The sequence below is a fragment of the Numida meleagris genome, chromosome 9 (assembly GCF_002078875.1).
Source record: "Numida meleagris isolate 19003 breed g44 Domestic line chromosome 9, NumMel1.0, whole genome shotgun sequence".
NCBI classification, from domain to species: Eukaryota; Metazoa; Chordata; class Aves; order Galliformes; family Numididae; genus Numida; species Numida meleagris.
The window spans coordinates 942746-970068 of record NC_034417.1 but is presented as its reverse complement, the minus strand read 5'-3'; the positions used below and the strand labels follow the sequence as shown (position 1 = coordinate 970068).

At 46.9% G+C, this 27323-nt stretch overlaps 2 long non-coding RNA genes across 2 annotated transcripts in view; one reads left to right on the top strand and one right to left on the bottom strand.

Annotated features, from left to right (window-relative positions):
• LOC110403604 overlaps positions 1 to 27323 on the bottom strand; it is a 98970-nt gene that overhangs the window by 69800 nt on the left and 1847 nt on the right. Inside the window, exon 3 of the long non-coding RNA XR_002441754.1 lies at positions 11267 to 11399. This is a non-coding gene — a long non-coding RNA (uncharacterized LOC110403604). The remainder of the gene's footprint in view (positions 1 to 11266; positions 11400 to 27323) is intronic.
• Positions 16240 to 17292, top strand: LOC110403605. The gene is made up of 2 exons (XR_002441755.1): positions 16240 to 16878; positions 17055 to 17292. It is a non-coding gene; the product is annotated as an uncharacterized LOC110403605 (long non-coding RNA).

Genomic DNA, 27323 nt, shown 5'->3' with positions numbered 1-27323 from the left:
TATAGCAGGGCTGCAATCTGCTTGAGCTTTGAGCTTTATAGCAAAACTGGTGCCGAGCTACAGGCAAACTACAGGAACTGTGAGGAAACAGAAAGAGGTGAGAATGGGCTACTCTCCTGACAGCCCTCTGCCTTCCACCTTCTGTCTCACTTCATCCATCATGATCCGAAGCCCCCCCTGTTTTCCCATTCAGGAGTACATTAAACTCAGCCAGTGCAGTTGCCCCTTCAGCCCCTTCCTGATGAGCAGGCTGCCACTCATGATGAGCTACACACTGGTTTCCATGCTGATGTGGGCAAACACCCACAGGGAAACACCTGAAACTATCACTCCCACTTTCACTTGTGACTTAAGCCAGATTTCATTATGTACAGAAGGATTAAATTTTGCTAAGACGCGGCATTTTTTTGTTTGTTCAAATATTTGCAGTTAAAGCTCACCAGTAAGCCAAGAAGATTCTGCTGGACAGTGCTCAACTATCCAACATCCTCCAAAGGAAAATAGGGTTTTAACATGGTATCTAAAAAATCCAGGATCATCCAAAAGTCATCCCTCCTGATTGTTCCTTGGGCCAAGCTGAGTCTGTGCTATAAATCCATGCTTCTGAAGGAAGAAGAGCACATTCATCTGGAAGTACGGGCTGGCCTTATCTTCCCAACAACAATGAACATGTGGACATCGCCCCAGTCAAACAGCCCCTCACATGGTCATGCTAATAGAGGAAGCTGCTCAGGCTTAAGAATGACAGCAGAAAATCAAAAAACATCAGACAGTAGGCACTCTGTAACATTCAAACTACATTCCCTCCTTTTCTGTTGACCACCTCTAGATGCTTCTTGAAAGTCAGGCCCTCACAAGCTCACCTGTTTGGGCGCCTGCCTCCCCCAGTCACACTGCAGAAGTAATGTTTTACTAGCAGGAGGAAGGCTGGACTCACCCATCAGACATTTGGGTACTTGAGGATTGTCACTCATTCACACAGCTGCCCCTGATTGCCTCTAAACATTTCTGTTTGCTGCCAGACCATTTTCTTGGCATGTCAACCTCTATCTCGAGCTTCCCCCAACCACCTCTGCAACTGTTCATGTTCAGTGTGTGCATATGAGGTTTAATGGTTACATGGGAGTAAGTACAGGACAGATTTGACAAAGCTCCTGTGGCATACGCAGAAACTCAGGCAGAATTGCTCTCTCCATTCTCTGCTTCTTTACAAAGGTCAAGGGGTGGTGGAGAGAAGCTGATCTACTGATGAGCATGGGCAGAATCCCCATGTGGACAGCTGTGAAGGGAGAACAGACATGTTCAGATGTTACTCACACGGGATGAAGGCTAAGTAGATATAACATCCTTACTTCCTGGGTGGACAACCAGCTTCCCCAGGGAGTCAGCGACTTTCTGACACTCAAATAGGCACTGCTTTCCTGAAACGAAGATCCTGTCTGTGAGGATTTCTCATCCATCTCCCAGTGCCCTGGGCACAGCATAAGCAAGCTCTCCACTCAGATAAACTCTGTTCTCTCACGCAATCGTGTCCTGCAAAGGGCTCAGCAGCAGCCTCAACCCATGCCAACTTTCCTCAGTTGGATATAGTAACATGTACACAGGACCCTGGAGGGATCCCCCAAACCCAGCAGGCTCGCACAGACTGCAGGAAGATATACAGCTCCTTCCTTTTGGTCACCAGCATCTTCCCCTCTGATGATGCGAGCTGCAGACTGACAGCCAGCAGCTCAGTGTTTGCTCTATGCTGCAGAATAAGGGAACACTGAGGAGGGAATGCAGACAATATCCTAAACAAATCTGCTGTTTACAAAGTTCCCTGTAAACTGTTTACATTGCTGGGGAGAAACCATGGAGGAACAGCAGCTGGAGCATGTTCTTCCCAGTGCTCCTGTAGGAGTGGAACTGACGCATGTCTGGAAAGGGTGCAAACATATTTGGGGAAAGGAAGAAGCAGCGAAATCCCAGCACCATCCACTCCCCCAGCCTGCCAGGATCTCTTGCTACCTCTGTGCACACACACTCAGCAAGCTCTGGAGGGGCTGGTATGGCCACATGGCTGGTATGGTATGGCTCTAAGTGGCACGGCTGTGACATCTAGAAGAGACACAGGCATCAGGAAGAGCCAGCTCAGTCTCCGGAGCAGTGTGTGGGCTGGTGGAGCTGGTCAAGGGATGCAGGGTGAGCTGCCTCCCAGCCGCTGCAGGAAGCAGACCTGAAGGAGCCAGTCCTGCACATCCCCTGGAGCCTGCTGGCTCTCTGGTACATGTGAAGTGTCTTGTGACTCTCACCCCATGAAAACTCAGTGTGTGGCTCACACAGGCAGTGCGGCTGGCCTCCTGTTCTATTATACACATGTAGAAAGAGTGGTTAAAAATGGGACCTCAGAAATACCAGCAAGAACATTTTGAAGTCCTGGCATAAAATAAAAGCCTCAGTGTGCCTCTAATCTGCCCCGTTTCCTGTCCACACAAACCTCTTTCAAGTGTCTGTGCACAGCAGTGCGTCACTGCAGTGCGGCGGGCTCGGCTGAAGCACCCGTGATCGCAGCCACCACGTCCCCCCAGGACAACGTGGGCTCAAGCCAGTCCAAGGGCTGACTCCGTGACAGGAAAGGCTTCGGTGGAAAAAAAGAGAAGGGTTAAAAGTAAAACATATCCTTTCCCGGTGCCTCTCACAATATGCCTTGCACTCACAGACCCTTCCACAGTAGAAAAGGTTTGTTAAGTTACTTGAACAGCTGAAAAGGATGTGAGAAAATATGGGCATCTCTCAACATAGGTGATAAGTGCTGAGCCCAGAAATAGCATCAGAGGGGTGTATGTGAGGATGGGTAGCTTGCTGGAACAGCAGGGACATGAAAACATATTCTCCACATATGATATGGTTACCCTGACCCAGGAGCTGGAAAGGAATACAGATGCAATGATTGAAAAAGAAAGAAAAGTGGGCATACTCACCCAGGTAGTGCTGAAGGCCAAGTGAAGAAAAGCATGGGAATCACTTTGCTCACATAAGCAGGGGATGAAGTGCTGTAGGTGTGCCTGTTCATTGCAGGGGAGTTGCATTATATGACCTTTATGGGTCCCTTCCAACTCAAAAGATTCTGTGATTCAAAATGATGGTCATCTACATTAACTCTCAACTGTGTCACCAGGATGCACCTCTCAGTCCTGCCAGGCTCGGAGGTGTCCCCTCTGTGTGACAAACCCTCCTGCCAAGCTGAATCCAACTAAAGTTTTGCAAATACTTTTGCCTGACCCACACATGGCTCAGTTGCAGTGAGAAGACCTTGAGATTCAGGTCCTTTCAAAGCAGCATTAGCTTGTAGGGTTATGCCAACGCTCCCTGAGCCTTGGTACACCCGCTTTGGAGGCTGGCAGACACTGTTTGGAATTCAAGCTAGAGTCTGTTTCCTTCCTGGTGACTCAGTGTCTCTCACAGTGATGCCTTCTCACCTCAGCACCCATTATTTCACTATGAGATGAGCAGAAAAGCCATCGGGCTTCTGTTTTTGAGTGTTCAGGCTATGATTTATCGCGAGCCTTTAGAAATTGGAAAGTGAAGCAATTCTCCTTTCCAAAAAGCACTTATGTTCCCCCTCTGCACCCACACAGGTTTGTTATGCGAGGGCTGCTCATAAAACCTGCTTGGACCAGTCCGACGCTTAACCTTGGTTTCTGAAATGATGCTGAACATAGTTTGTCTTTGTCTGGGCTTAGTGCAAGGCTGCATTAGCACCACTTCTGCAGCTCTTTGTGCTGACAGCCATTGTTGAAAAGGAATCTTTTCTTTGCTATGCAGCAGGGCTCTGATGGATGTAAAACAACAGCCCTGACCACTCATGTTTGTTTTGATACCATAAGACGGTCAATCAGGAAACTCTAAGACTCAAGTTGGAGTGTTAGAAAGCAGACATTCCTTAATATCAGCACTGGATGCATGGGGGTAATCCTCCTATCTTGCATAGCTTACACAAAAGATCTCCAGTTTATATACATTACTTGTGTTACATATGCAGAAGTTTCCCAGAAGTATGTTACAAAATTCAGTGACCAAATCCAAGCAGGATCTCCTATTTCCTTGGTACAAAGACTCAGCAGACCTTCCTTATCTCCCTGGTTTTCAGAAACACAGCTTTTTCTGTTATCTAAACAAAAATTACAGGGCAGGGGTATCCGTCAACAAACGCTAGTGAGCTTAACAGTATTGTTACAAGTTGTATCAGATTGCAATTGCTTTCTGAAGGAACTCCAGATGCTAGTCCAAGCGTCTCATTCATTTTCCACTTCAATTTTAATTGCTGGTACTGATGATCACTTCTTCTCCTACAATCAGCTGCCAGGTTCTGTCCTGAAATTAGCTGCCTTTCAGAGAACAGGAAGTGGGAAAATATTCCTTTATGCAAAATCTCTGGTGTCATCATATTGTCCAAAAGATCTGCCTGACAAAGCCTAGCAAGTTCACGAATCACAAATTCGCTTAGGCCTGATGTGACAAGCTGATCCGAAAGCATGCGTGTCCTGCTAATGGCAAAGGTCTCTCTTAAATCAGTTAAGCATCTTGTCCCTTCCTGTTCCCAGGATTTTTATTACTATGAACCATTACAGCACTGCCAAAATAGCCATGAATTAGAACGCAAACCTTCTCAGCATGAAGCTCCAGCCCCATATGTTTGGCAATGCCCCAAAATCATCTGCTGTAACACTTCCACAGACATCCACCTAGCCCAGCCCTATTCTTCTAGCCACCTCCTACACCTCTGAGCTTGGACATACCCATCACTGCCCGTGCATCGAGAGGGCACGAAGGATTAACAGGAGACGCCACATGAGGGTGGCTGGGATGCAGCTGATTGCAAGGATGGAGCCCTGCAGCAAAGGGCTTCTAACTGCAGTGTCTTAGCTTGCTACCACTATTCGCTCTTTATTTGAGTGGGTGTCAGTGCCTTCTGTGACTTGCCCAAGACTGGAGAGGAGTCAGAGTCTGCCCTACATCCCCTCATCTGCTCACCAAGATGTCTAGACAGTCCTCCCCACTGGGAACTCTGAGGGCCCCTCCTTCCACGGAATTCTTCAGGAATTCCTCTTGCAAATAATTCTTCATCATCCCAAAATAGCATTCCTATGCAGAGAAGCTTAGAAAAGAGTGCCACAGATCAGCAATTAAGGGGCAAAGAGGGACTACAAAGAAAGGCTTTGCAGGTCACACTTGTGCTGCATCAGAGCCGCCCTGGGAGAAAACCCTTAGCAAGCTCCAGAGGGAACAGCAGCTCCTAAGTCAAACCTGAGTAATAAGATGATCTTGTAGGGGGAAATATTAATCATTATTGGCAGCCAAGAATGTGCATGTCTAACAAAAGCCAATTTTTATTTTATTTTTTTTTATTATAGCCCAATTGCAGCTGGGAAGGCAACATTGGCTAAGAATCATTAAACCTATTGCAGGAATAAATTTTCTTTGAGTCAAACCATAAAAAGGGAGTAAAATCCTCTTAAGCCAGTGACAGTTCCTAATGGAACAGACTTTTTTTTCTGCAAACCAAAAAAAAATTAATAAAATTGCTTTAGATTATTAAGTGAATAGATTAGGCTCCACAATGGAAAATATTTACTCAAGCAAAACCTGTTTAATTTAATACCTACCTCAATTAATTTTTAAGTTTGGGATTATAATTGGACAGAATAATGACATTTTCTGCTTGTATAAATAGGCACTTGTGAGCCCCGTTTGCCTAGAACTCAGCCAGAAGAAGGAGCTAGGAAAGCTTTACCTTGCGAACCCCCATGTAACATCAGTGCTGCTGTATGTGCCAGTAACAAGCTAGGCAGCTTATGCAAGCCTAGAAGACATAAGGCGAAGGCAAGGTGCCCTCTCACAGCTGGTCATCACATTTCTTGAAATATCTGACCAGGAGGCCACTACTGATTTTAAAATACTGAAATTGTTACAGAAAATGGACCTTGTTTCCTTTATGAATGTGGAGGCAGAATGTTAAGAACAAGATGAGGTTGAGTTTCCTTTCTTCAGCACACAGTGGATATCTGATGCAGAGTTAGCTTCGACCCATCTGCCAGATCTTGGATGAAGAGAGAGCAGCAACTCCCTGCAAAGGTCTATGAGTTTGCTCCTTAAAGTTCTGCTTCCAAAGAGCACAGGTCATTGCTCCTTTTACACCCCAACATGGCTGGCTGGAGCGCTCAGTCTGAGAGCTGCTGACGGTGATCTCCTTTGGCTACTGCTTTCAGAGCAAGCTTGGCATCAGTGTACTGCTCCATCAGTGCTTCTCTCTCTCTTCCAGAGAGCAAGACATGCGGGAAGCATGTGGAACACCAAGCTCCAGCATTCATGCTGGGGCATTCATCCAGAATATAAACCTGAAAGGTCATTTCTCTGCTGCAGGCAGTGCAAGAAGAGAGCTGTTACATGTGATCAGGAGGGTTTTTTTTCCACAGCTTACCATACTCTACAGTCCATAGCTGCTCTCCCTTCCCTCTCTCCAAAGTCAGTGCTCAGATATTACGAGCTTTCAGGCCTCTGAAAAGTTCCCTGATCTAGATGCAGTGCCCTGCCCAGTGCAGCTGAGCTCACAGAAAAAAATCTCTCTACAGAAGTTCCCCAAAGCCCAAAAGCTGAAAATCACCATTACTGCACCTTACTTGTCTCTTGTCTAAAAGCCCTCCTTAAGGCTGAACTGACATATCCATGAAACATACGGAAATGCTCAGTAATTGCCACCCACAACCACTCGTTAACCACATTACTTTGCACGATGTGTGGTTTTCTTATAGATGAGGATTTCTCATGCAGTTCCACACTCTACTGACATCACTCAGGAGCATCCCACCATTAGTGCCTGCACTGGGAAGAAGAACACACCAGCTGGCTTGCAGCTGGCAGCCCACTCTGATACCTGGCTCCCGTTTCCTCTGGTGTCAGTACATGCTGCATAATAGGCAGTAAAAGGAAAGACATTTGATTAAAATGCTTACTGCCTGGGAGCAATTCTAATCCTGGCTTGACTGGCTCAAACTCAGCCCCGAGAGCAAACGCTTATATATAAGTCATTGGGGGAGGAATATGAGAAAGCATAAGGGTTTTATTTGACATAGACCTTGCTGGCATATCACAGCTCTGTTGTTTGTGTTTTCAAGGCAGGAGCCTTGTTAACAAGCGCTGGTGAGTGCAGCAGGCACTTGCAGGCTCTCCGCTGAATTATTGCTGGTGCAGGTCTGCTTGTATGTCGTGCAGAAGGGTCAGTGGGGACAAAAATGAGAGAGAAGTGGATCCAATATTGAAATCTTTCTTATATTAAAGTGAAAACATGGAAGGTCAGGTGACAGAGGACAGCGACAGAGAAGCTGAGAAGGTGAGAAAGAGGAAATCTGTGACAACAGCACAGACACAGTCCATCTAAACTAGCTGTTCATCACAAGCTGGGAGCCTGTAAAGTGAGAAGCTTGTCAGAAACGTCACTAGGATGATGAGCAAATCCTACAAGGTAACTAATTCCAAAAGCCTGAGGAGTCAGATTGTGATCAAAGAGACATGCGGGGACCAGAGGAAACAGCATGGAAACCACAGTTGTTCTCCTAAAGGCAAAGAGAGGTCAATTACAGCACAACAGACTGTCCCACATCACCCCCCTGGTCCCAAATGCAGTTGAAGGAGAACTGTGCACGTGATGCTGACTGACAAGCCTGGAAGATTGTCTGTGGGAAAGGAACAAGAAGGGTAATTTTACTGTCATGTACCACAGGGGGGGTGTAAGTAAAATCACAGCATGAGAAAATCACAGTGTATCTATCTTAGGTCATTTACATGCCCAGAAAATCTGTGGGAGGAGAACCAAAGTTGCTACATTTGACAGAGGCAACACAACTGCAATGTGCCTGGGAAACCGAAGCTTACACACAATATTTGCGAGCACTAAAACCAGTATCATGTTCACTGTTCCCAGAAACTCAAATAGCAAGTCTTAATAATTTAGGTTTCCAAGTAATATGCCTTTGCTCCCTCATTATAGGCACTATCACAGGAGCAAACACAAGCCATGGTCTTATCTTGCTAAGCATGCTGAAAGAATACCGCCGAGGGAGCGTCCCATGCTCAGCAGCGTACGAACATCCCAAGGACACATTTAAATGCAGTGAAAAATCATACATGAGCTAAGGAGCACTAACAGTCATGAAGGCAAATGCTGGATAATGGCAGTAGACATCAAGGACGTTGCTGCTGGTAGCAATCACATGTAGCATGATAGAGTTTTTAGGAGGGATCAGAGAGGCTTGGCAGTCATCTGACTGCTCAGAAAACCTGGGCACTCCAGAGGATTTCAGGTAGACACGGAAGAGGAGCTGGATCTTGGAAATATTCTGCAGGACTGGCTAGTTTTTGGCAGGGCCCAGATGTTTAGAGGAAGGTCAAGTTAGAGAGCCAGATGTCAGAAGGATGATACGAAAGCTCAGAAACATTAAGGAAGGTAGGAGAGAATTGCAAGCAAGAGAAGATTAAAAACTCCGCACTGATTGTCTTGAGCTAAAGCCAGTAGGTGGGTATCCACAAAGTGCTGTCAGAAAGACAGACTGAATTAATTTGGACAGCACAGGACAGGCAGGGAGCAAAGTGATCATTCTGAGTCATCAGCAGGACATTACATATGCAAAATGTGTAAATAAGGTCACCCAGAGAGGGAACGCAGAGGAGGAAAAGAGAAAGGCTGGGAGAATGGAGAGTGATGGAGCAGGTGAAGTACCGCAATCATAGAATTACAGAATCATTTGAGTTGGAAGAGACCCTTAAAGGTCATCTAGCCCATCACCCCTGCAATCAAGAGGGACATCCACAGCTAGATCAGGGTGCTCAGAGCCTGGTCCAGCCCGACCTTATATGTCTGCAGGGATGAGGCACCCACTGCCTCTCCAGGCAACCTATGGAAGGGCCTCTCCACCCTTAGTGTAAAAAACTTCTTCCTTACATTCAATCTAAATCTCCCCTCTTGTACTTTGAAACCATTTCCCCTTGCCCTATCACAACAGACCCTGCTAAAGAGTCTGTCCCAGGACTGAACCCTAAGAGACACCGCTCATCACTGATCTCCACCTGGACATTGTGCCATTGACCACCACTCTCTGGGTACAACCTTGTCCATTGAGCAGTCCACACATTAAATCTGTATCTTTTCAATTTGGAGAAAAACATGTGGTGGTGGACTGTGTCAAAGGCCTTAGTGAAGTCCAGCTAGATGGCATCAGTCGCTCTTCCCTTGTGCACTGATGCAGTTAATACGATGCAGAAGACTTAACTGATACAGAAGACTTGAGCAGGGCAGGCACACGGGAGTCAGGCTTCTCATGGAGAAGAGAGACCTTCCAGAATAAGAGGTCATATCCTTGTTCGAGCTCTTGACAGCTACACTACAGGGAAGGGCAGTGAAATCCTCCCAGAGGCAGCTACAGGATCACTACCACACCAAAATGGAGGAGGAAGACACATTGTTGGTGGCCACAGACTTTGGAAAAGACAACATCGCAGCCGCAGCTGGCAGGGAGTTGTGCTGGGCAACTGTGCCTGTCCAATATGCCTCAGCTGCTACCCAGATGCTGGAAGAAGCAGGGGTAATGTCTGTGATGTGCAGGGGCAGGAACAGTGGGATCCTGAAAATCACACCTGACCCTAGACTACGCAGCCAGCTGGCCAGACACTGCATTTTGCAATTGCCCATTTACCTGAGACTGCTGGCTGGAAAACACAGACAGCACGCAGAGAACAGCCAGGTTAACTTGTCACTGGCAACAGCCTCTAATTTGTCATGAAGGGATTCATGCAATTTACAGAGGGATGTGGGGGGTTTTTGCAGGCTTTGGGCAGTTGCCTTGAGAGCCCAATACTACCAAGAGATTTTGAAAAAAGAGGATCCATTTCTAGCTGTGTAGAGACACTCTGTAAGTCTTGCATGCCAGAGGCAAGGAAAAGGGGTACTGCAAATGTACCAGAGGGGTTGTATTATGAGGACCTATTCTGGCACTTAAACCAGGTGGAGGCAGCTTTACGCTGCCTGATCTGAGGACAATAAAGAAGTCAGATATTTCACTGCCTGGAAATGCCTGACCAAAGCAATGGGAAGAGCGGGTGAGGCACTTAACCACTTAAGTAAGTGGTCTAGACATTATTCTGTCTCTGCCTGCATGTGCACAGCAAAGGCAAACTGCTTTTAAGGCTCAAACCCTGATGGAAGCAAGATGTTATGCAGCCTTGATTCATAAATGAGCTATGCCAAGAAGCGATTGCCTCTCTCCCACCGCTACAAGACAGTAAAGGTAAACTCCTCATACAACAATCCTCCCTGACTGAGAGGTACTCTGTGCTGAGCTGGTTTCAGAGTTGAGCAGCAGAGGTTATTTGGAAGCCAGGTTACAAGAAGAGCAGCAGTACAGTAAGGACAACAAGGCCCACTCTCTCCAAACTGCCTGTTTACCTGCTACAGTAATTCTGAGATTCTCCTATGAAGCTTCACTTACAAAGAGAGCTGTATAACATATTTTTGTCCAAATTCCCATTACAAGACTTCATCAGATCATTCCAGACCCTTATACTGCTGTCTCTGCGCAGTAATAGCCATTATCCTAAAGCTTTGTGTGTGTTTATGTTACCCTTCCATTTTCCCTTCAGGTATGACAAGCAATTCTTAGAACATATGTTATAAACTCTTCTGCTCTGGAGTTCTGTCACCTTTCATTGCACTCAGATGAGACCGAAGATGTATTTTCAAAGTAAATCAATAAACAACACTTAAAAGGGTCCTACAGACACAATACCACAGCCCTTTTCTCTCCCCAGTTACCTCCACTTTACTTGTCCAGCCCAGATCACTGTTTTAGACAGAATGAATGCAACTCAACCAAACAAATGAGCAAGATCCAAACAGCAAAGCCCTTCCTGAAGTCCCAGTGCCACCTTACAGCATGGGAGGATGAGCTAAGGCCTGGCTGAAAGAGGAGCTGTGCAGTGCTCAGAAGTGCCAGTACTCATCACATTGGCTGCAGCACAGATCTGAGCAGGTTTGAGGGCATCTCGTGGTATAGGAACAGATCCACCTTGTTGCCATCCACTGTGCCCACGCATAAGCTGCAGCCAGGGTCTCCTGTTTGTTTTAAATGGCCCTCTTTGTTTTAGAGATACCTGAAGAAACATTGCAACCCCAGGTAGAGACTGAAAAGTGTATTTGGTAGATTTCCTTAAGAATACAAGGGGAATACACACTCACCCCTGCAGACATTTACTGCCTGTGGCTGCTTGCACTCCCCGCTCCTCCAGCACTCACACAGGCACAGGGTCTGGTCTTCGTTAGCTTTCCATGAAGCTAACAAGGCTGCGCCTCCTTAAGTGGCTCCTCCAACCTGAATCATAATAGACCCCATCAGAGCAGTATGGACTGTTGGCTAAACACTTCATTAAGGAATAGTGAGAGGCAGGTTATTCATCATGTGCAGCTGTCCTGCTCTCCAGGATCAATGCTGCACACGGGGTGAGGGTAAACTCCTGGAGAAGCTCCCGACAAAAAGCCCACTTTAATATGCTTGCAAAAGGATTTATAGAGCAAATTAATTCCGCTGATTGAATTATTTGGATTTTGTTTTTTAATTTCAAAATCAAACGCTGTGTAGACACCCTGGTGACCCTGAGGCAGCAACGCTGCCAGCCCTACCAGAAAGCAGGGCTGCTGTGAGAACACCCCATCACTCTGCCACCTATCAGCTGTTGCTGTTTAGCCCAGCTGCATTCCCAACTGACATCTCCATTCCCACCGTGCTCATGGTTATGCTGGTGCGTTTCTTGGACTGACTCAGGGCATCTGCTTGCTGTTCTCAGCTCTGCTGCTTTCTCTCACTGTGCAATAAAGCAAATTATTCAGAGCAGAAGTGATCTCTTATTCTGGTTGTCTTCATGTTTTGGTGCCTATTCCGTGCCTTTGTGTGCTGCATTGCCTATGCAGAGCCTGGTTAGGGTAATTTACACCTGCAGAACACATACCCAGCCCCAGAGCACACCAGGAGCTCACTCGAAGCAATGTTTTTTATGACTCAGGGACTTCTTTTTAGTGTTGCCTGCCCTCACACCTCAGCATCTCCATGCCTACACGTGCTTGCAGGGCTATTACTCACTGCATATAATATTAGACTGTCACATTTCATATCACAGAAGAGCTATGGGGTATCACAGCCCGGAAAAAAAGTTTCTTTTCACACAGCAGCCCGAGGCCATATCCACACCACTCCACATTCCAGATCGTTCCCTGCTTAGTACCAGGCAGGTGAGCTGTACACAACACTTTGATGCCTTCTCTCTTTCCATGCCTTCACTTCAGTGTTCCCTGTCCTTCATTCAGGGAAACCTCAAATTCAAAATGGCCAAATTCTTCCAAGTTTCCATGCAACACAGCACCTTGTTCCCATACATCCCTGCAAAGCATGGGGAAGCCATCACACCCTGCCCAAGTGTGCTGAGATCAGCTACATGGCCACAGTGCTACTTCCTTCTCCCACTGCCACAGTGACTTTTTGCTCTGCAGTGCTGAGGACCTTTAGGAGTGCCCAAACATAAGGCAATTAATTAATACAAATAATCATATTAACTGCAACCTGAACACAACTCTTAGCACATAGGTGTTAGAAGTGTACTTGTCCAGGGCATAGCTGCAGCACCTAGCCCTTGAGACCTCCGCGTGCTGTCTCTGCCTGTTAAGAGTCAGGTGGTGTCATTCCTAGAAGGTGAATAAATTATTATTGCAAATTACTCTGATGAAGTGGCTTTTATTAGAAAGCCAGACACAAAGGGAGCTTGCTGATTGGCTAACAGTGATGTCATACCAGGCACAGCACTCAAATGCACAGATACGAATTTTCTCTTCTATATTTTGTGGGCAATTTTCATTTTATACTGGCAATAAAGCTTCACCAGCAGAGCCTCTCACCCTGTGAGTGTGATGGGGAGTCTGTACTCTTCAAGTGTCTGATGAAAGCAAAGTGGCCTTTGTTCCTGTGTCTTCCAATGAACCTAAGGCTAACAGTTTCCACCCACAAAGGCTCTGTATTTTATTGCTCTATTAAATCCCATTGCTCCATTTTCCTAGGGGGGTAGCAGAGAAATTGGCATTTTTTTGGCTTGCATGAACCTAAAATCATTCAGTTCACAGAGATTTTGCTATTTACAAACCACAGCTTAAAGTGCAGGCAACGTAACAGCCCAGCTACTGTTCCAATCTTCAGCAAAAGGCAACAATGGCGCAACAAACTCCCAACAAATTATTTTGCAGGTTTCACATATTGGCTTTTCCTCTCTGCGAAACAGTTGTGAAATTCTGTGAGTTCTGTCAGCGAGGCAGACTCAGTGACCAGCCCACTGCGTGGTTTGTGTTCCTGCTGTTTCCTCCACCCATTACGTACTGCTGAGGTGCAAATTCTGCCAGGCAGGGCAAGTCAAACGCTTCCAGCACTGGGAACAAGCTCCTGCTTGTGCTGTACAAACACTGCGTTCTCCTCTAACACACAGCACAGATCCTGAGCTGACCTGCACAGCCTGTGCATTCTTCTTGGGTAATGACTCAAAAGTCATTTGTCCTACGAGGGCACAAAACAAAACACATCTATCATTTGGAAGCTGCAGAATGTCCTGGAAACCCCCAGACAGTTGCACGGATGAAACTGGGCACCGAGATCTGCTGGAGAGCTCAAGCATTTGCTGCTCCCAGTCCTGGGGTCATGACTCTGCATCATCATCAACTCTGTTTTCTACCGGGGGACTGAAAGCCAGAAATCATCATCTCTTATCACCTGAAGATTTGCTGAGATGCCTGCCCTGTCTGGATAACAACAGCTGCCCTCAGACTCCTCAGTGCTGGATCTGAGGCCATTTGAAGTCCTGAGAGTAAAGGTGCAAGGGATGTGTTTCAGGGAAAGAGAGACAGTGACAGCCTGACTGTGAATCAGAGTTGGGGAAAACAACAATTAAAAGAAAAGAGCAGAAAATGTAGGAGAGGATGCTGTCTGGTCGGGACACACAGTCTGCATCAGCAAAAAAGGTCATGGTTCTCAGGTTTAATGCCTGGAACAGATTCAAATCACCCTTTTTTGGTCTGACCTCCTTTCCTGTCCGAGGAAGACAGCGAAGAGGAAAGAGCCATGAATCCTGGATCCGGTCCCTGCTTCACCATTGCATGGCTTGACCTCACATCCCTCCTCACTTTTACCACTCTGTGCGCTGAGAATTACTAAATGCATCAGAAGGATCTCAAGTAAAACAATTTTACTGTTCTTAAGAATTTAATTATAGCATCTTTGACACTCTGGCTTGGGCCACCACAAACCAGAGCCAGGAAGCTCAGAGCAGCCTTCGGATATTGAACTACCATTCAGAACCAGATCAAATTCCAAAACCACAACCACTGGCCAAAAAAAGAAGCCTCTGCAGAGCAGAACACACCCACGCAGATGGCGCAGACATCAAAGTGATGGTGCTGGGCCCAACTCTGCTTCCCCTTCTCAAACAGAGTAATACCCTAGCTCACATCTTTGATTTCAGTTGCATTATTCTCCCAAAAGAAGCAGCCAGGCTCTAGAGAAGACCACGATGCCACCTACTTAGCACTTGCCTTACAAGAGGTCGTGCATCGCTTAGCTTTGTAATGAAGTTGTTTTTGATGTATCAGTCAGCCCCTCCCTCTCACTCGAGGCCAGCATTAGAATCACGTCTGGATTATAGCACATAGTAAGCTGTTCTGGGGTGATATGAATCAAAGCCCTGAAAGTGGGATTCCGTTTAATTAATCGTGGCTGACAGACGAAGGTATTGATCGCAGATTGAGAGGTTCAGGATTGGCCTGGAGGACAATTATCACAGGGCACACTGCGTTAGAGGGATATTTCTGAATTTCGAGTGATGTAGGAGGGAAGCGTCAAGGAAGTAAGTGAATAATTGCAGCTAATTAAAACTTGCGTGAGCATCCCAAAATTAGGTTGACTAATCAACCGCAGCCAACAGTCTAAACCAAAAGAAATAGGAAATAACTGCCCAGGATGACAAAGGGACGCTTTTGCCTCCGCCGAGCTTCTTCCTGCACAGATGGGACATCAAATCCGCCAATGGGGCAACGCGGGGTTGCCCCGGGGGATCGGCCAGGCGACTGCTGTCGCTACAGGGATAATGAAAGGTATGCAGGCCAGCAGAGAGGGCAGATGGAGGCAAAGCTGCAGCTAGCAATCTGTGCACGCACAGCGACCAACCCACTGCTCCCTGTCCACGGGATCCCCATAATCTCCCAAGGCAGACCTGCTGTTACAAACGCTCTCATCACTAACGCAGCAGGGGCGGCTAAGCAGAGAGAGTGAATGATCTAGCAGGGGGTTAATAAAAGGACTGACGCAGAACAAAAAAGCCTGTCAGTCGCTATAAGATGTGCTCTCCACCCCCAGGAAATTAAAAATTGTAGCCTGCGGTGTATGCTGTTTCCTCAGCAGGACTGGATGGGGCAGCGGGACAAGGAAGGGTAGGATGGGAAGGGGGAGGCTGGGAGTCAAATCTCTTCTACAGCTGTCGCTTATGATGCTATATACTAAGCGTTGTTTTTCTGAAGGACCAGTATACCTGGTCTCTCAAAACCTGATGAGTCCAAGGCACTTTTCTGTGTGTTGCTGCCAGCAGCTCATCCCAGAGAGAGTCAACTAGACCTCGCCAGGCTGCTCTGCCTGAAACCAAAGTCCGTGCTAGCATGTTTCCATGGAAATGGGAGAGAACAAATGCCTGTGACATGACACCCCTTTTCTGATGTAGATTTGGACCATTTCTAACATTCTTTCCTACCCAAAACCTTCAGGACTGGATATTTTGCAGGAAAAACTGATGCAAAAGGAGAAGGAAAAAACAACTGATCATATGAAACAAAACCCACCAGCCTTTCTGGTGAGCAGCAACTGAACTCTAAAGCATTTTAATCCACCAGAAACACCCTCCAAGGCAAACAGAGCTCTCTTCCCATCACTCGCACTAAGCACAGTTCAGAAATTCACTGGCTCCTTCTTTTGTACAAGTGGTTAGCAACGAGCTCTTCCCTCCCTTCCTCGGGCTGCTCGCTGTAAAGTTCCCCACAAAGGAAGAAATCTCAGGGCTCCACGGTGAGCCCCCCGCTGCCGTTCCGTGCCCGTCATTGTCTGCGTTGCGCTGCGCATTGTCTGTGGGCTCGGCAGGCACGCATTTCTGCCCGGCTGCGCAGCACGGGCCCGCAGCGCCCTCTCCCGCAGGCCGGCCCAACGCAGCCCGTTCGGTACCGCACGGCCAGACGGCTCCGCTGTGCCACCAAAGCACCAGGGCATGCACAGCCCGACACCCCACTTGCTTTTGGGGTGCAGTCCCGCTCCCAGATTCCTGCCTGGTACAGAGCAGCCAATGTGCGGAGCTGGCATTTCACGGGGGCTGATCCCTGCAGCACTCAGGATTTCTAACAATAACTTCTCAGCACCTTGAGCCAAGGCCTGTGGCTTTTTGGCAAGCGAAGGCACAAATCCCTGCCTGCACGCTGCTTTCTATCAACTGCTGGGCACTCCAGATAAAGGCAAGCTCTGTTCACAGAGGCTTGCTGGGGGCTTGAGCTTGGCATCAGAGGACTGTGGACTGCTCCTCACCCGAGGTCTGACTGCACTTTGCAGCGTACTGCACAGCTGAAATAACTCACCAGTCTGCTCTTGTACCATCGTCACAGAGCGTTTCTCAAGCCTTACATACCAGGAGCATCCCAGCAGCTGGCTCCTGTCACCCCCGTGCCCAGCCTGCCCTGGAAGGAAGATTTAGGAGAAGAAATGCAAAAGATCTCGTACAGAGCCAAAGGTAAAACGATGACACGTTTTGTTTCGGTAAGAAGTTGCTTGGTTGGTCTCAAATTATCATTTTAAAGGACAAGTGCTAGAAGCCAAGGGTATGGATGAAAGAGCTTTATGAATGTAGATACATTCCATGGATAGAATAAGTAAAGCTCATCTACAATTGCCATTTTATCTTCCCAGTGGGTGAAGGTGAGGTGTCCCACTTCCAGGAGACGCAGGAAAGTATCAGACCTCTTCCTGAAAGCACAAAAAGGCTGGACATGAAACGCTGCCTGAGATGTCAGGCCTAGAAGAAGCTAGCCTGGCGCTTCTACGCTATCAGGAATGATGTCTGAGAGAAGTTAGCTTTCCTTCACAAGGAACAACGCTTCCAAGCAGCAATGGTTTTCTGGCTGGCACAATAATAAAAAAAAAAGAAGGCAAAACAAACATGGAAAGTAGAAATATTTCTCCTCTTCCCCCCTGCAAGGGACTGCAGAAGGTCCCCAGCTCCATCCCAGCACAGCCAAACCATTTCATGCACCACCAGCCTTGTTTCACACATTACTTTAGCTCAGCGTACTTGGCACCAGCACAACTTTCGCTGTGCTTGGGAAGATTGCTCCTTCTTTCCTTGCCACTATGAGAAATCCTGTGCACGCTGTGTGGGAGGCTAGATGTGGGTGAGTGCAAGCCAGTCTTAGGATGACAGGCTGGCTGGTTGTAATAGGGCTGAGAGTCTTTTCCAAAACCTACGGCAAGCTGGTAGGCCTACGTTCCTTCTGTGTGCTGCTGATCAAGCCCCAGGAGGCTGCATATTTCACTGTCCTCCAAGTCTCATTCATCTCACACTTGCAGTGTATGTATTTGTGGTTTCAGGGAAATATATGACTCTCAACTGCTAGGCTATACGAACAAGAATTTATCTGCTCCGCAGATTCTGCTGGCTTCCAAGTGCACGATTTATCCTGAAAAAAACATTCTAACACTGACAGGATCTCCTGATGGTAGTTCCAGGTGGTCTTTTATGTGCTGGTGATAGAAGGTTTTGTTTTCCCTTTGTCCCTTTCCTCTTTTTGTTAGTCCCTCCTCCACTGCTGGCTGTGGTAACACAGAGAGGATAAGCCGCAGGGCAGATGTACCAAAAAGTCATTAAATTGTCCTTGGTGTGCTCCAGGGTACAGGAACAGGTCAGCTCCATATTGCCCAAAGGAGACACAGGCAAGGTCCATGTGCCCTTGACTGCTGCTGAACATATACATGCCCCTGACATCAAACACTGGGCCACGTCCAGCTCTGACAGTCCTGAAGGCTTCCCCTGCACTCGCTGTGCTTAAGACAGCTGTGGTCATGCAGAGCTCCAGCTTTCCAGGCACTGAAGTTTACAGCTGATTTCTCTTGGGTGACTGCAGATGAAAATCAAAAGGCACAAAACTGGCAAAAGGAATCTTAAAAATATTTTCTGCTGTAGGTAGCAAACAGAGGAACAGATCTAGATTCACTGGGCTTAGGTCAGTCCTGCCTGAGACACACAGCTTGCTTTGACCTTCTGAATCTTTCCCCTTCTCAAAAACACCTGTCTTCTGCCATGCAACTCCCAGGTCAGCACTTCCTGAGGCTCGTGCTATGTTAAGTATTTGCAGATAGTAAATGGGACTTCTCTGGTGTCCCATAATCTTGACAGAGTAACAAATATTTGCAATTAAAGAGCTGTCTTGCATGATTTCTCAGATTCCTTCTAGCTGCACCCAAAACAGGCACACAGCCTGGCTGATGCTGTTGTCTTCTGCATTTTCTTTTGCTGAGAAGAAACACCTCATTTTATTGTTGCCTTGCTGTATTTATGATCTGAAAAGTTGCCCAGGGTCCCAACTGTACAAGCTTTTGTCCTTTTCTTGTCATACAGACACAAGCTGCAGCATGCAGTTTCAGCAAAGTAAGCTGAAGGCATTTTGAGGGCACTAACAGTGGCATTTTACAACTGCTCCTTGGGGATTTGATCTCCTTTTAGTCAGAAGACCTTCTGTCCCTGAAATACAGCTTGAACTTTTCACATAAGACTGACAATTGCTAAACATTCTTGTGCTATTTAGAGGCATCTTAGCTCTGTTGATAGTGGTGACATTAAGAGGAAAGACATCGTTATCCTGCCATTGCATTTACTGGTAGCAGATGACACAGTCACCCTCAGTTCATATCACAGTGCAGTACATGAAGGGATAAGATCAGCTGCGGGTCAGGTGCATTATCTCGATGTAGAAGACTCCAAAAGAGCATTCTTTGGTAGATCTAATTAAAGATTTGCCAATATTTGAATGATTTGGAAAAACTCTGGAGTTTACATATCCTAACAGTCTCTGAGCTGCCTTATTATCAGTGGGCAGACAGCAAACCACTTCCCAAGGTGAAGTCATGACCTCAGGAAGCCAGCAGGTGTCTGCTGCATGCTATTATAGCAAACTACACTTTCATTTCAGGTTTATTCTCCCAGCTCTTGTTAGCACACTAATGAGTTTATGATTATGATCTGCCACAGCATTCGTCCTTAATATGTATCTGCACCTGCCTGCAGAACATCAGTGGGTACTACGTCCCACCCGCCATCGTGAGCTGCACGGGGCACATCGCTGTTACTTACCGCTCCAAAAGCCACGAGTTATTTCTATCCAAACATTCATGGGTGCTAAGAATGTGACAGTCTATGTTTAAACTGTGCTAGAGAGCCAGCTGGGAAGTGGGTGGAAATGAATCTTTTGTCAAATAGCTAAATTCCATGTTCTTCAAATTAATTAATTCACAAAGAACATAGCCCTTCATGGATTTCACAGTTAAAAACAAAGCCACTCTCTCCTCCCCCTACGTTATCTGTCAGTTGTGCCACAAAGAACAAAAGAGCTCCGTTGTTCCTCATTTGATCGTATCACTGTGGAGGGGGGAAAAAAAAAAAGCCTGTCTTGGCTTTCAATTCACCTGAGGTGCCGGGCTGCCCCACATCGGCTTTTCTGCACTTACATCCAAACATTTGTTTCTGCTTGCTGCTTGGAGCTGATCTACAAGGTTGTGACCCAGCCTCCAGGGAGCAGCCAGAAGCCCCACGGCAGGCCTGGCACTCAAGGCATGCCCCAGCTCTATTTTCAGACCAAATTTACCTCAGTTTGTATTAAATGCCAGGTGTCTGTTTGATGTCTCTGCCGCAGTGGCAACTCTCAGATCACATGTGGTTTCCTGTGGACAAAATCCAAGAGTGACGGATGGCTGGATGGGTGCCCGGCTGAAAGCTCAAGAGCCTAACAGTGAGAAGCATCGCAGCACCTGTGACTTCAGCTGAACAGAAAAAATAACACGCACTGCCACGGAAAATCCAGCTGTCCTCAGGCTCCCAACTCCTCATCTGGGAGCAGAGCCTGAGTCAGCCTCACCTTCCTGGGTAACTTGCGAACCTGGTCATTAAGTGCTTAGTGTATCGCTGTGCCCTTTTGCAGTTGCATCCCAAGCAGCTGTCCAGAGCTGTCCTTTCCACCTCCAGCTGCTTATTAAGTGCTAAATCAAGTAGCAGACCCCACAGTTATCAGCTCCCTTCCCCTAGGAGAGCTCTGCTTGGGATGGGTTTTCTGACACATCTCCCTGTTTGACATCTCAGGGCCTCACTTGAAGAGAAGACCATGCTCAGTAACACCTAACCACTCCAAAACAAAACTGTCACAGCATGTCGGACTGCACGTCCACAACACCCGTTATCTCCTCTCTGACAGTGGTGAATAGTGTGATGCCTGGGAAAGAGACAGTGAGCAATCATTCACTGGTCACCCTCCAGACACAGATGGCTTCATAACCCTCCATGACATTTCTCTAGAGCATCTCTGCTTGATACTGGAGCATGCCATTAGTTCAGATTCTATACAGAAGCTGGTCCAGATCAGCAATCATCTTTGTTGCTCTTCTCTGAGGAATTTTACTTTTTTTTTTTTAATATAAAAGTGTTTGTCAGGCTTTTGGGTTTTTTTGAGACTAACGGGCAACCAGAACTGCTCTGGTAAGCCTGTGTTCAGCTAAAAAGAGTGTTTTGTCCAAGCAGGATTAGCAGCTGTCTTTGGAGCAAGTCACAGACAAGTTTAATCACTTTCCTTCAGAGACAGAAGATGGACTTACTCGCTGTTCAGGTCTTCTGCATGCTTGATGTTTCAGCTAGAGGTAAAATACGAAACAATAAAGTGACACAATAATCTGCTTTGACAACTATGACATAGTGAAATACATCAGCTGTTATTTCTGAGAAGAGGTAGAAAAGGATCACTTTGCTTTCTTCTTCACTTTTGTAAACATGAAGGAGGGAGAGTCTTTCTCGCACGTTCAGCACAGAGGTGCTGTCAGTGCTTTCTCTCCTTTTGTCAGCCCATCTGCCCACCAGGCCTTGTCTCCCAGAGCACCGCCAAGCGGGGCCACCGATGCTATAGCAGAACAGCCACCTGTGCAAGAGATGCACTTTGCTCTAAGGTGGTAAGAAGAAGCCAGTCGCCTAAATTAGCCTGAAGACACTGCAAAATAGCATTCATTCCTGTAGCATTCGTGAAACATCATCTCCGAGTTCATAACATGAATACAACAGCACAAAATAACATGCAGACTTTTGAAAGGAACTCTCTGGAATCTACAGGTCAGTCAGCCGTACAGCCAGAAAGCATTTCACTGGGAATCTACCTGACTCTCAGTTCAAGCTCCTTTGGTTAGCTATGTCTCCTTGTCATACACGTTGCCTAGCCTCGAGGCAGCACATCCTCACAAGAGTTACAGGTGCCTCAGAACTACAAAGGGAAAATGAATTTCATGCTCATAGTGTCTCAGTAATATCTGCATGGTAGTGAAAGTCAAAACAGACATCAAACAGTATTTACAATAGCACAGATTTTGTTCTGGATTTCTGGGATTGAGTTAGTATTATTCCCATAGCATTAGAAGCTATTTGCTTTGAAATTTTGTCCCCTTCCCCATATAGGGGCTGTCTCCTCCCCTTTGCTCCTCTGCCTCCTTTTTGTTTTACAGAACATTTTCAGAGTGTTTCACCTGCACGTCACTTTTCTCAGCCACGTTTCTCCTGGAGAAACTTCAGCTTCTCCACGCATTGTCTGTTTGTGGAAATGGCTAGCCCTCCTCTGCCGATTAAGACAAACCTGTTTTCGTAGACAATTACTACCACTGGTTCATTTTACACCAAGCTCTCCGTGCCTCACACAGAATGAAAATACCACCACAACTTTGTTAAAGCAAGTGCTACTGCTAAGACCTCTGCGGACAGATCTGTAGAAGACCGTTTTGCTAGATACCGCTGTTTACGAGCTGTGTCAGTTAATATATGACATGGGGACGCATACGAGTAGTTTACAATATGAACTATGAAATACACAAATACTTTTGGCAGTCTCGCTAGGGAAATTTTCAAACAACTGCCTCTCAGCAGACCAGTACACAAATTGATTGCAAAACACGATTCGGGGCCTCAGCTCGCGTGTTAAAATGTGCCTTGCAAAAGGCACATCGCCTCAGTCAGCACATCGCCTGCCCGGGAGAAAGCAGAGCACGTGCCTGACTGCTGCAGCCCTGAGTCCCCCGTTCCTTCAGCTGCAGCACAGCCTGCGCTACACTTCACCCAATGCAATTCTTTCACAGTTGTGATTAGAATGATACACGTTTTGCTGGTAAAACTGTGCGGCTGTCAGCTAGAGATCATGCCTCTTCCCTCCTTATGCTTGTAGAACTCTGACCTAAGCATGCCCTACCCATTGGCAAAGCAACCTCAGCAGGCCCTCGCGTACAGCTCTGCAAGTAGGCAGAACTAAGGACAGCAAACACTTGGGTGTCTCTGTTCAACTCTATGCAGGCCTGCCTACAGCCTTCTTCCACAGTCCTCTGCCACAGCAAGAGCTTAAATTAAAGCCTAAAGGGCTGCAGATGAAAGGCTTCTCAGAGATCCGTTTTTTAGGAGTGTTCTTGAATGGTAATAGAAACAAGTGATACACTTGTGATGTATAATTTTGCTGATGGGGTGGTACTACTCCAATCTGTTAGAGATACACGCTGATAACATTGTTTAGCAGCAGTCTGTCTGCCCTCGCTGCTGCAATACTAGAGAGACACCAAACATTTAAAACCACACTCACTATCAATGATACCAGCACCACTGACGTGATGGGAACAGAATTTGTAGCGCATATAATAAAGAATGCAAAGTATGTTTTATGAGATACAATCCACACAACACTCCACAGTTGCTATGTAAATTGCATGGATCTAGTGGACTGAAGAATATTTTGAGAGCTTTGTTTTCAGATATCCTTTCCCAAGATAAGATTGGGCATCTGTCATTCATCTTCTACGTTGCTGAAGAAGTTGGAATAGAAGAAAGCACTTAAAGCATTGCTTTATCCTGCTCATATCAGATGTAGATCCATCCTTTCTTCCAGGTCATTATACAATGTCAGCACCAAACAGCTCTTGCAGGACTGTTTACAGGGCCCAACCTGTCAGATAAAGAGGTGTTTAGCTGGCCTGTTGTTCTGCAGCTCTCAACAACTGGCAGCTCTGCTCACAGCCAGATCTGCTGCAGGGGGGTGGCCAAAGCCCTGCTAGGCAGGGCAGGTAGCTTATGCCAGACCCCAGAGCGAAGCCAGCACGCAGACTGCATTTGCAAGTAGGGTCTTCAGGCACAGCTCAATTTCACACTCACAAGCTAACATGACACCATCATCATTCTCATCCGTCTGTCTTCTGAAAAGGAAACCTCTCCCACCTGGCTCCCCTTCCTTTTGCTGTTCTTCTTGACTAGCCTTCTCTATTTTCCCCTAAGCCTATCATCCCACATGCTAATACTTCCCAGGCTTCCTTACTTCCCCCTTATTCCAGAGGACCTTTTTCCAGTCAGTGCTGCTGCACTAACTTGCAGTCTCATAGGAACAAGAATAGAATCAGAGAATCATTAGGGTAGGAACAGACCACTAGGATCATCTAGTCCAACCATCAACCCATCCCCACCATGCCCACTGAACACCTCCCTAAGCGTGACACCTCCACAGTTCTTGAACCTCTCCAAGGACAGTGACACCACCACCTCCCTGGGCAGCCTGTTCCAATGCATTACCACTCTTTCGGAGAAGTATTTCCTAATATCCAACCTGAACCTCCCCTGGTGCAACTTGAAGCCATTCCTTCTCATCATATCGCTGTTACCTAGGTGCAGAGGCCGACCCCCACCTCACCATGACCCCCTTTCCGGTAGTTGTAAGGAGAGATATGGTCTCCCCTGAGCCCCCTCTTCTTCAGACTGACCCATCCCAGCTCCCTCAGCTGCTCCCCATAAGGCCTGTGCTCCGGACCCCTCACAGCTCTATTGCCCTTCTCTGGACACATTCCAGGGCCTCAATATCTGTCTTGTAGTGAGGGGCCCAAAACAACACAGCACTAGAGGTGTGGCCTCACCAGAGCTAACTACAGGGGTACAATCACCTCCCTGCTCCTGCTGGCTGCACTAGTTTTGATACAAGCCAGGTTGCCATTGGCGTGAGCACACTGCTGGCTCATGTTCAGCCAAGCATCGACCATCAGCCCCAGAATATTTTCCTCTGCACAGCTTGCCAGGCACTCTGCTCCAAACCTGTAGCGAAACATGGAGTTGTTATGACCAAAGTGCAGGACCTGGCCATTGGTCTTGTTGAAGCTCATCCCATTGGCCTCAGCCCATTGATGCAGCCTGCCCAGATGCTTCTGTAGGGCCTTCCTGCCCTCAGGCACATCAACACTTCCTCCCAACTTCGTGCCATCTGCAAACTTACGGAGGTTGCACTCAGTCCCCTCACCCAGATCACCAATAAAAATATCAAACAGGGTCTGCCCCAATACTGACCCCTGAAGAATGCTACTCAGAGCTGGTCACCAGCTGGATTTAACTTCATTTACCACCATTCTCTGTTTCATCCCTTCGTGCAGTTCCTTACACAGTGAAGAGTACACCTGTCCAAGTCATGGGCTGCAGCTTCTGCAGGGGAGTGCTATGGGAGACAGAGCCAAAGTCTTTACTGAAATCTAGGTATATTACATCCACAGCCTTTCCCTCACCTACCAGGTGGGTCACCTGGTCACGGAAGGCGATGAGGTTGGCCGAGCAGCAGCTGCCTTTCATGAACCCATGCAAGCTGGGCCTGATCCCCTGGTTACCCCACACATGCAGTCAACACTCCCTCATATCAAATTTTTCTCATGCGTTCCTTGATAATTTCCTAACACATCTTCTTCTGACAAAGGGTTTACTCCCCCAGTTTCTGATGATCTGGATCATTTTCTCCAGTAACAGGGCAATATTTCCTGTGCACAGGCTGCCACTGCCAAGAACTTGAATTGCTCAGGGTATTCACCAGCACACTTGGTGGTTCACTCTTGCTCCAGCTCCTGGGCCTTCTGCTGGAAAGCAGGCTCATCACTGCAGGGTGTGAGCCATCAGCACTGCAAAACCCAGCAATTTGGCTCAAACTGAAAGCAGCACATAATTTTGGATCTGGATGTTCCCAGCTCCAGCCCTGATGCATCAGCCAAGATGGAAGCCATTCCACCCCCCACTGCTGAGTTCAAAAAAAAGACAGCAAGGCCTCCAAATAAGACAGATTTATAATCATGAGGCGGAGTGGGAAGAAAAATTCTCTGCACAGAAAGACTTGCTTCTGCAACAGCGAGGCTCTTATGTGGTGGTTCAGATTCTGCAGAACACCCAAACAACTGGCATCTGACAGCTTCACACTAGAATTTCTTCCAAACTCTAATCCTGGATACAGACAATGCTTGTCCTAATTAAGTAATTTAAATGGGGACTTGCATCTTTCCTGTGCGACTCTAGTTCTGAAGCGCTGCACTACTGATGAGTGTTTTGCAACTGCCAAGACATGAAAGCGTGTTTGTTATTAACACATCACTATATAATTAGGGGACTTAGCAGGGGGCTGGGTATTCTCATGTTCTTTTTCCTCTGGCACTGACATTGCTAGATGAAAGCGTCTAGGTATCCCGATAGGTGACAAGTGAAAATTAGTTCTGTGGCCAAAACCAAGCAATTTGGCACAATTTAGGAGAGAGATGGTATTTTCTGCTCAAAAAGGCCCCAGAATTGGAACAGCAGGAGGTGTTACAGATCAAGATTGAGATGCGGTGGCCAAGCTGAGTGTGTGTTGTGCAGCAGAGAAGCAGTGGGTGCTCAAGTCCAGGACTGAGATATGTTGGCAGAGCTGAGATGGGGAACGTTGCCCAATTTCTGAGTACAGCACAGAGTCTGTATTTTAATTGGAGTTCCTCTGCTCATCTGCATGGCTCAGTGCAAACTTCCTTCCGAATTTTCCAGACCATTACTAGGACCCACCCAAAAAGCCTATTTTCCACTTTTTCCTACTCCTCTAGCAGCAAAGAGTCACGCTCATGTATTCTGTTACTGGCTCCCACTAAATGTCACAGGTCAAGCATCAGAAACATCCACAGTAATTCCATGAGTTTGGACAGATATATGGTTGCTGCTCTAATTAGTTTCAAATTCAGATTAAACAAGGCCTGCAATCAAAGACACAAGGGTGTGGGATTTTGGGGAAAGGTCTGATCTCAGAGAACGTACAGACAACACCTGAATAATTGACTTCAGGAAGCCTAGGGAGCGCAGAGATGCAGCAATATGATGGGAGTGCTGGTTGCCACAGGAGGCAACAGCACTGCAGCCATCTGCAATGCAAATTCTGCCTTGAGTGCTACCTAATGTTTATTAGGTGCAGCTAAAGATTCAATCCCAGGCATTAAAGATATGCATGTCTGATCTTGCCGACAATAAAGGAATTCATAGTTTGAGAAAAACTCCTCTCCTTCCCGCATTGTGCACAGGCCTACAGTTTAAGCTGGCCAAAGTAGGTCAAAAGGAATGACTCCATTTGAGTATGTAAATTCAACTTAATAAGGAGTGAAGACAATTGCTTGTGAGTTCAAGCTATGAAAAACAGTTCTCCATAGTTCCTTTGGGAACTCAAGGCTTTGGCTTTCACCCCTCCCTGTTATTCCTCTGCTTGCCTATCCTCATCCCCTTTCCTCTCACTTCCTGCCTAATAAGATTCTGGCAAACCCTCATTTCTCAAAACTGAGCCTGTGATCAGAAAAGCAAACTCAGTAAGGTCATTAAGAAGCTCATGCATAAAGGTTTGTGAGCGCTGAGTGGCTGCTGAGAGCACATGCTCTGTGTGCAACTCTCCATAGCTAATTTTCAAAAGAAGCATTTGCCTGCTTGTTTGTCTGCCTCCTGCAGACAAAGTCCCCCCCTCCTTTTTTATTTTTTTGCTAAAGGGAACAAATTCAGTTTCCAGTAACTGCAAACTGATTGAAATTGCCTTTGTTGTACACCCCCTCTAAGTCACAAGCAGCTCATACCATGAAACCATGTCAAGAAAAGGACTGCTTATA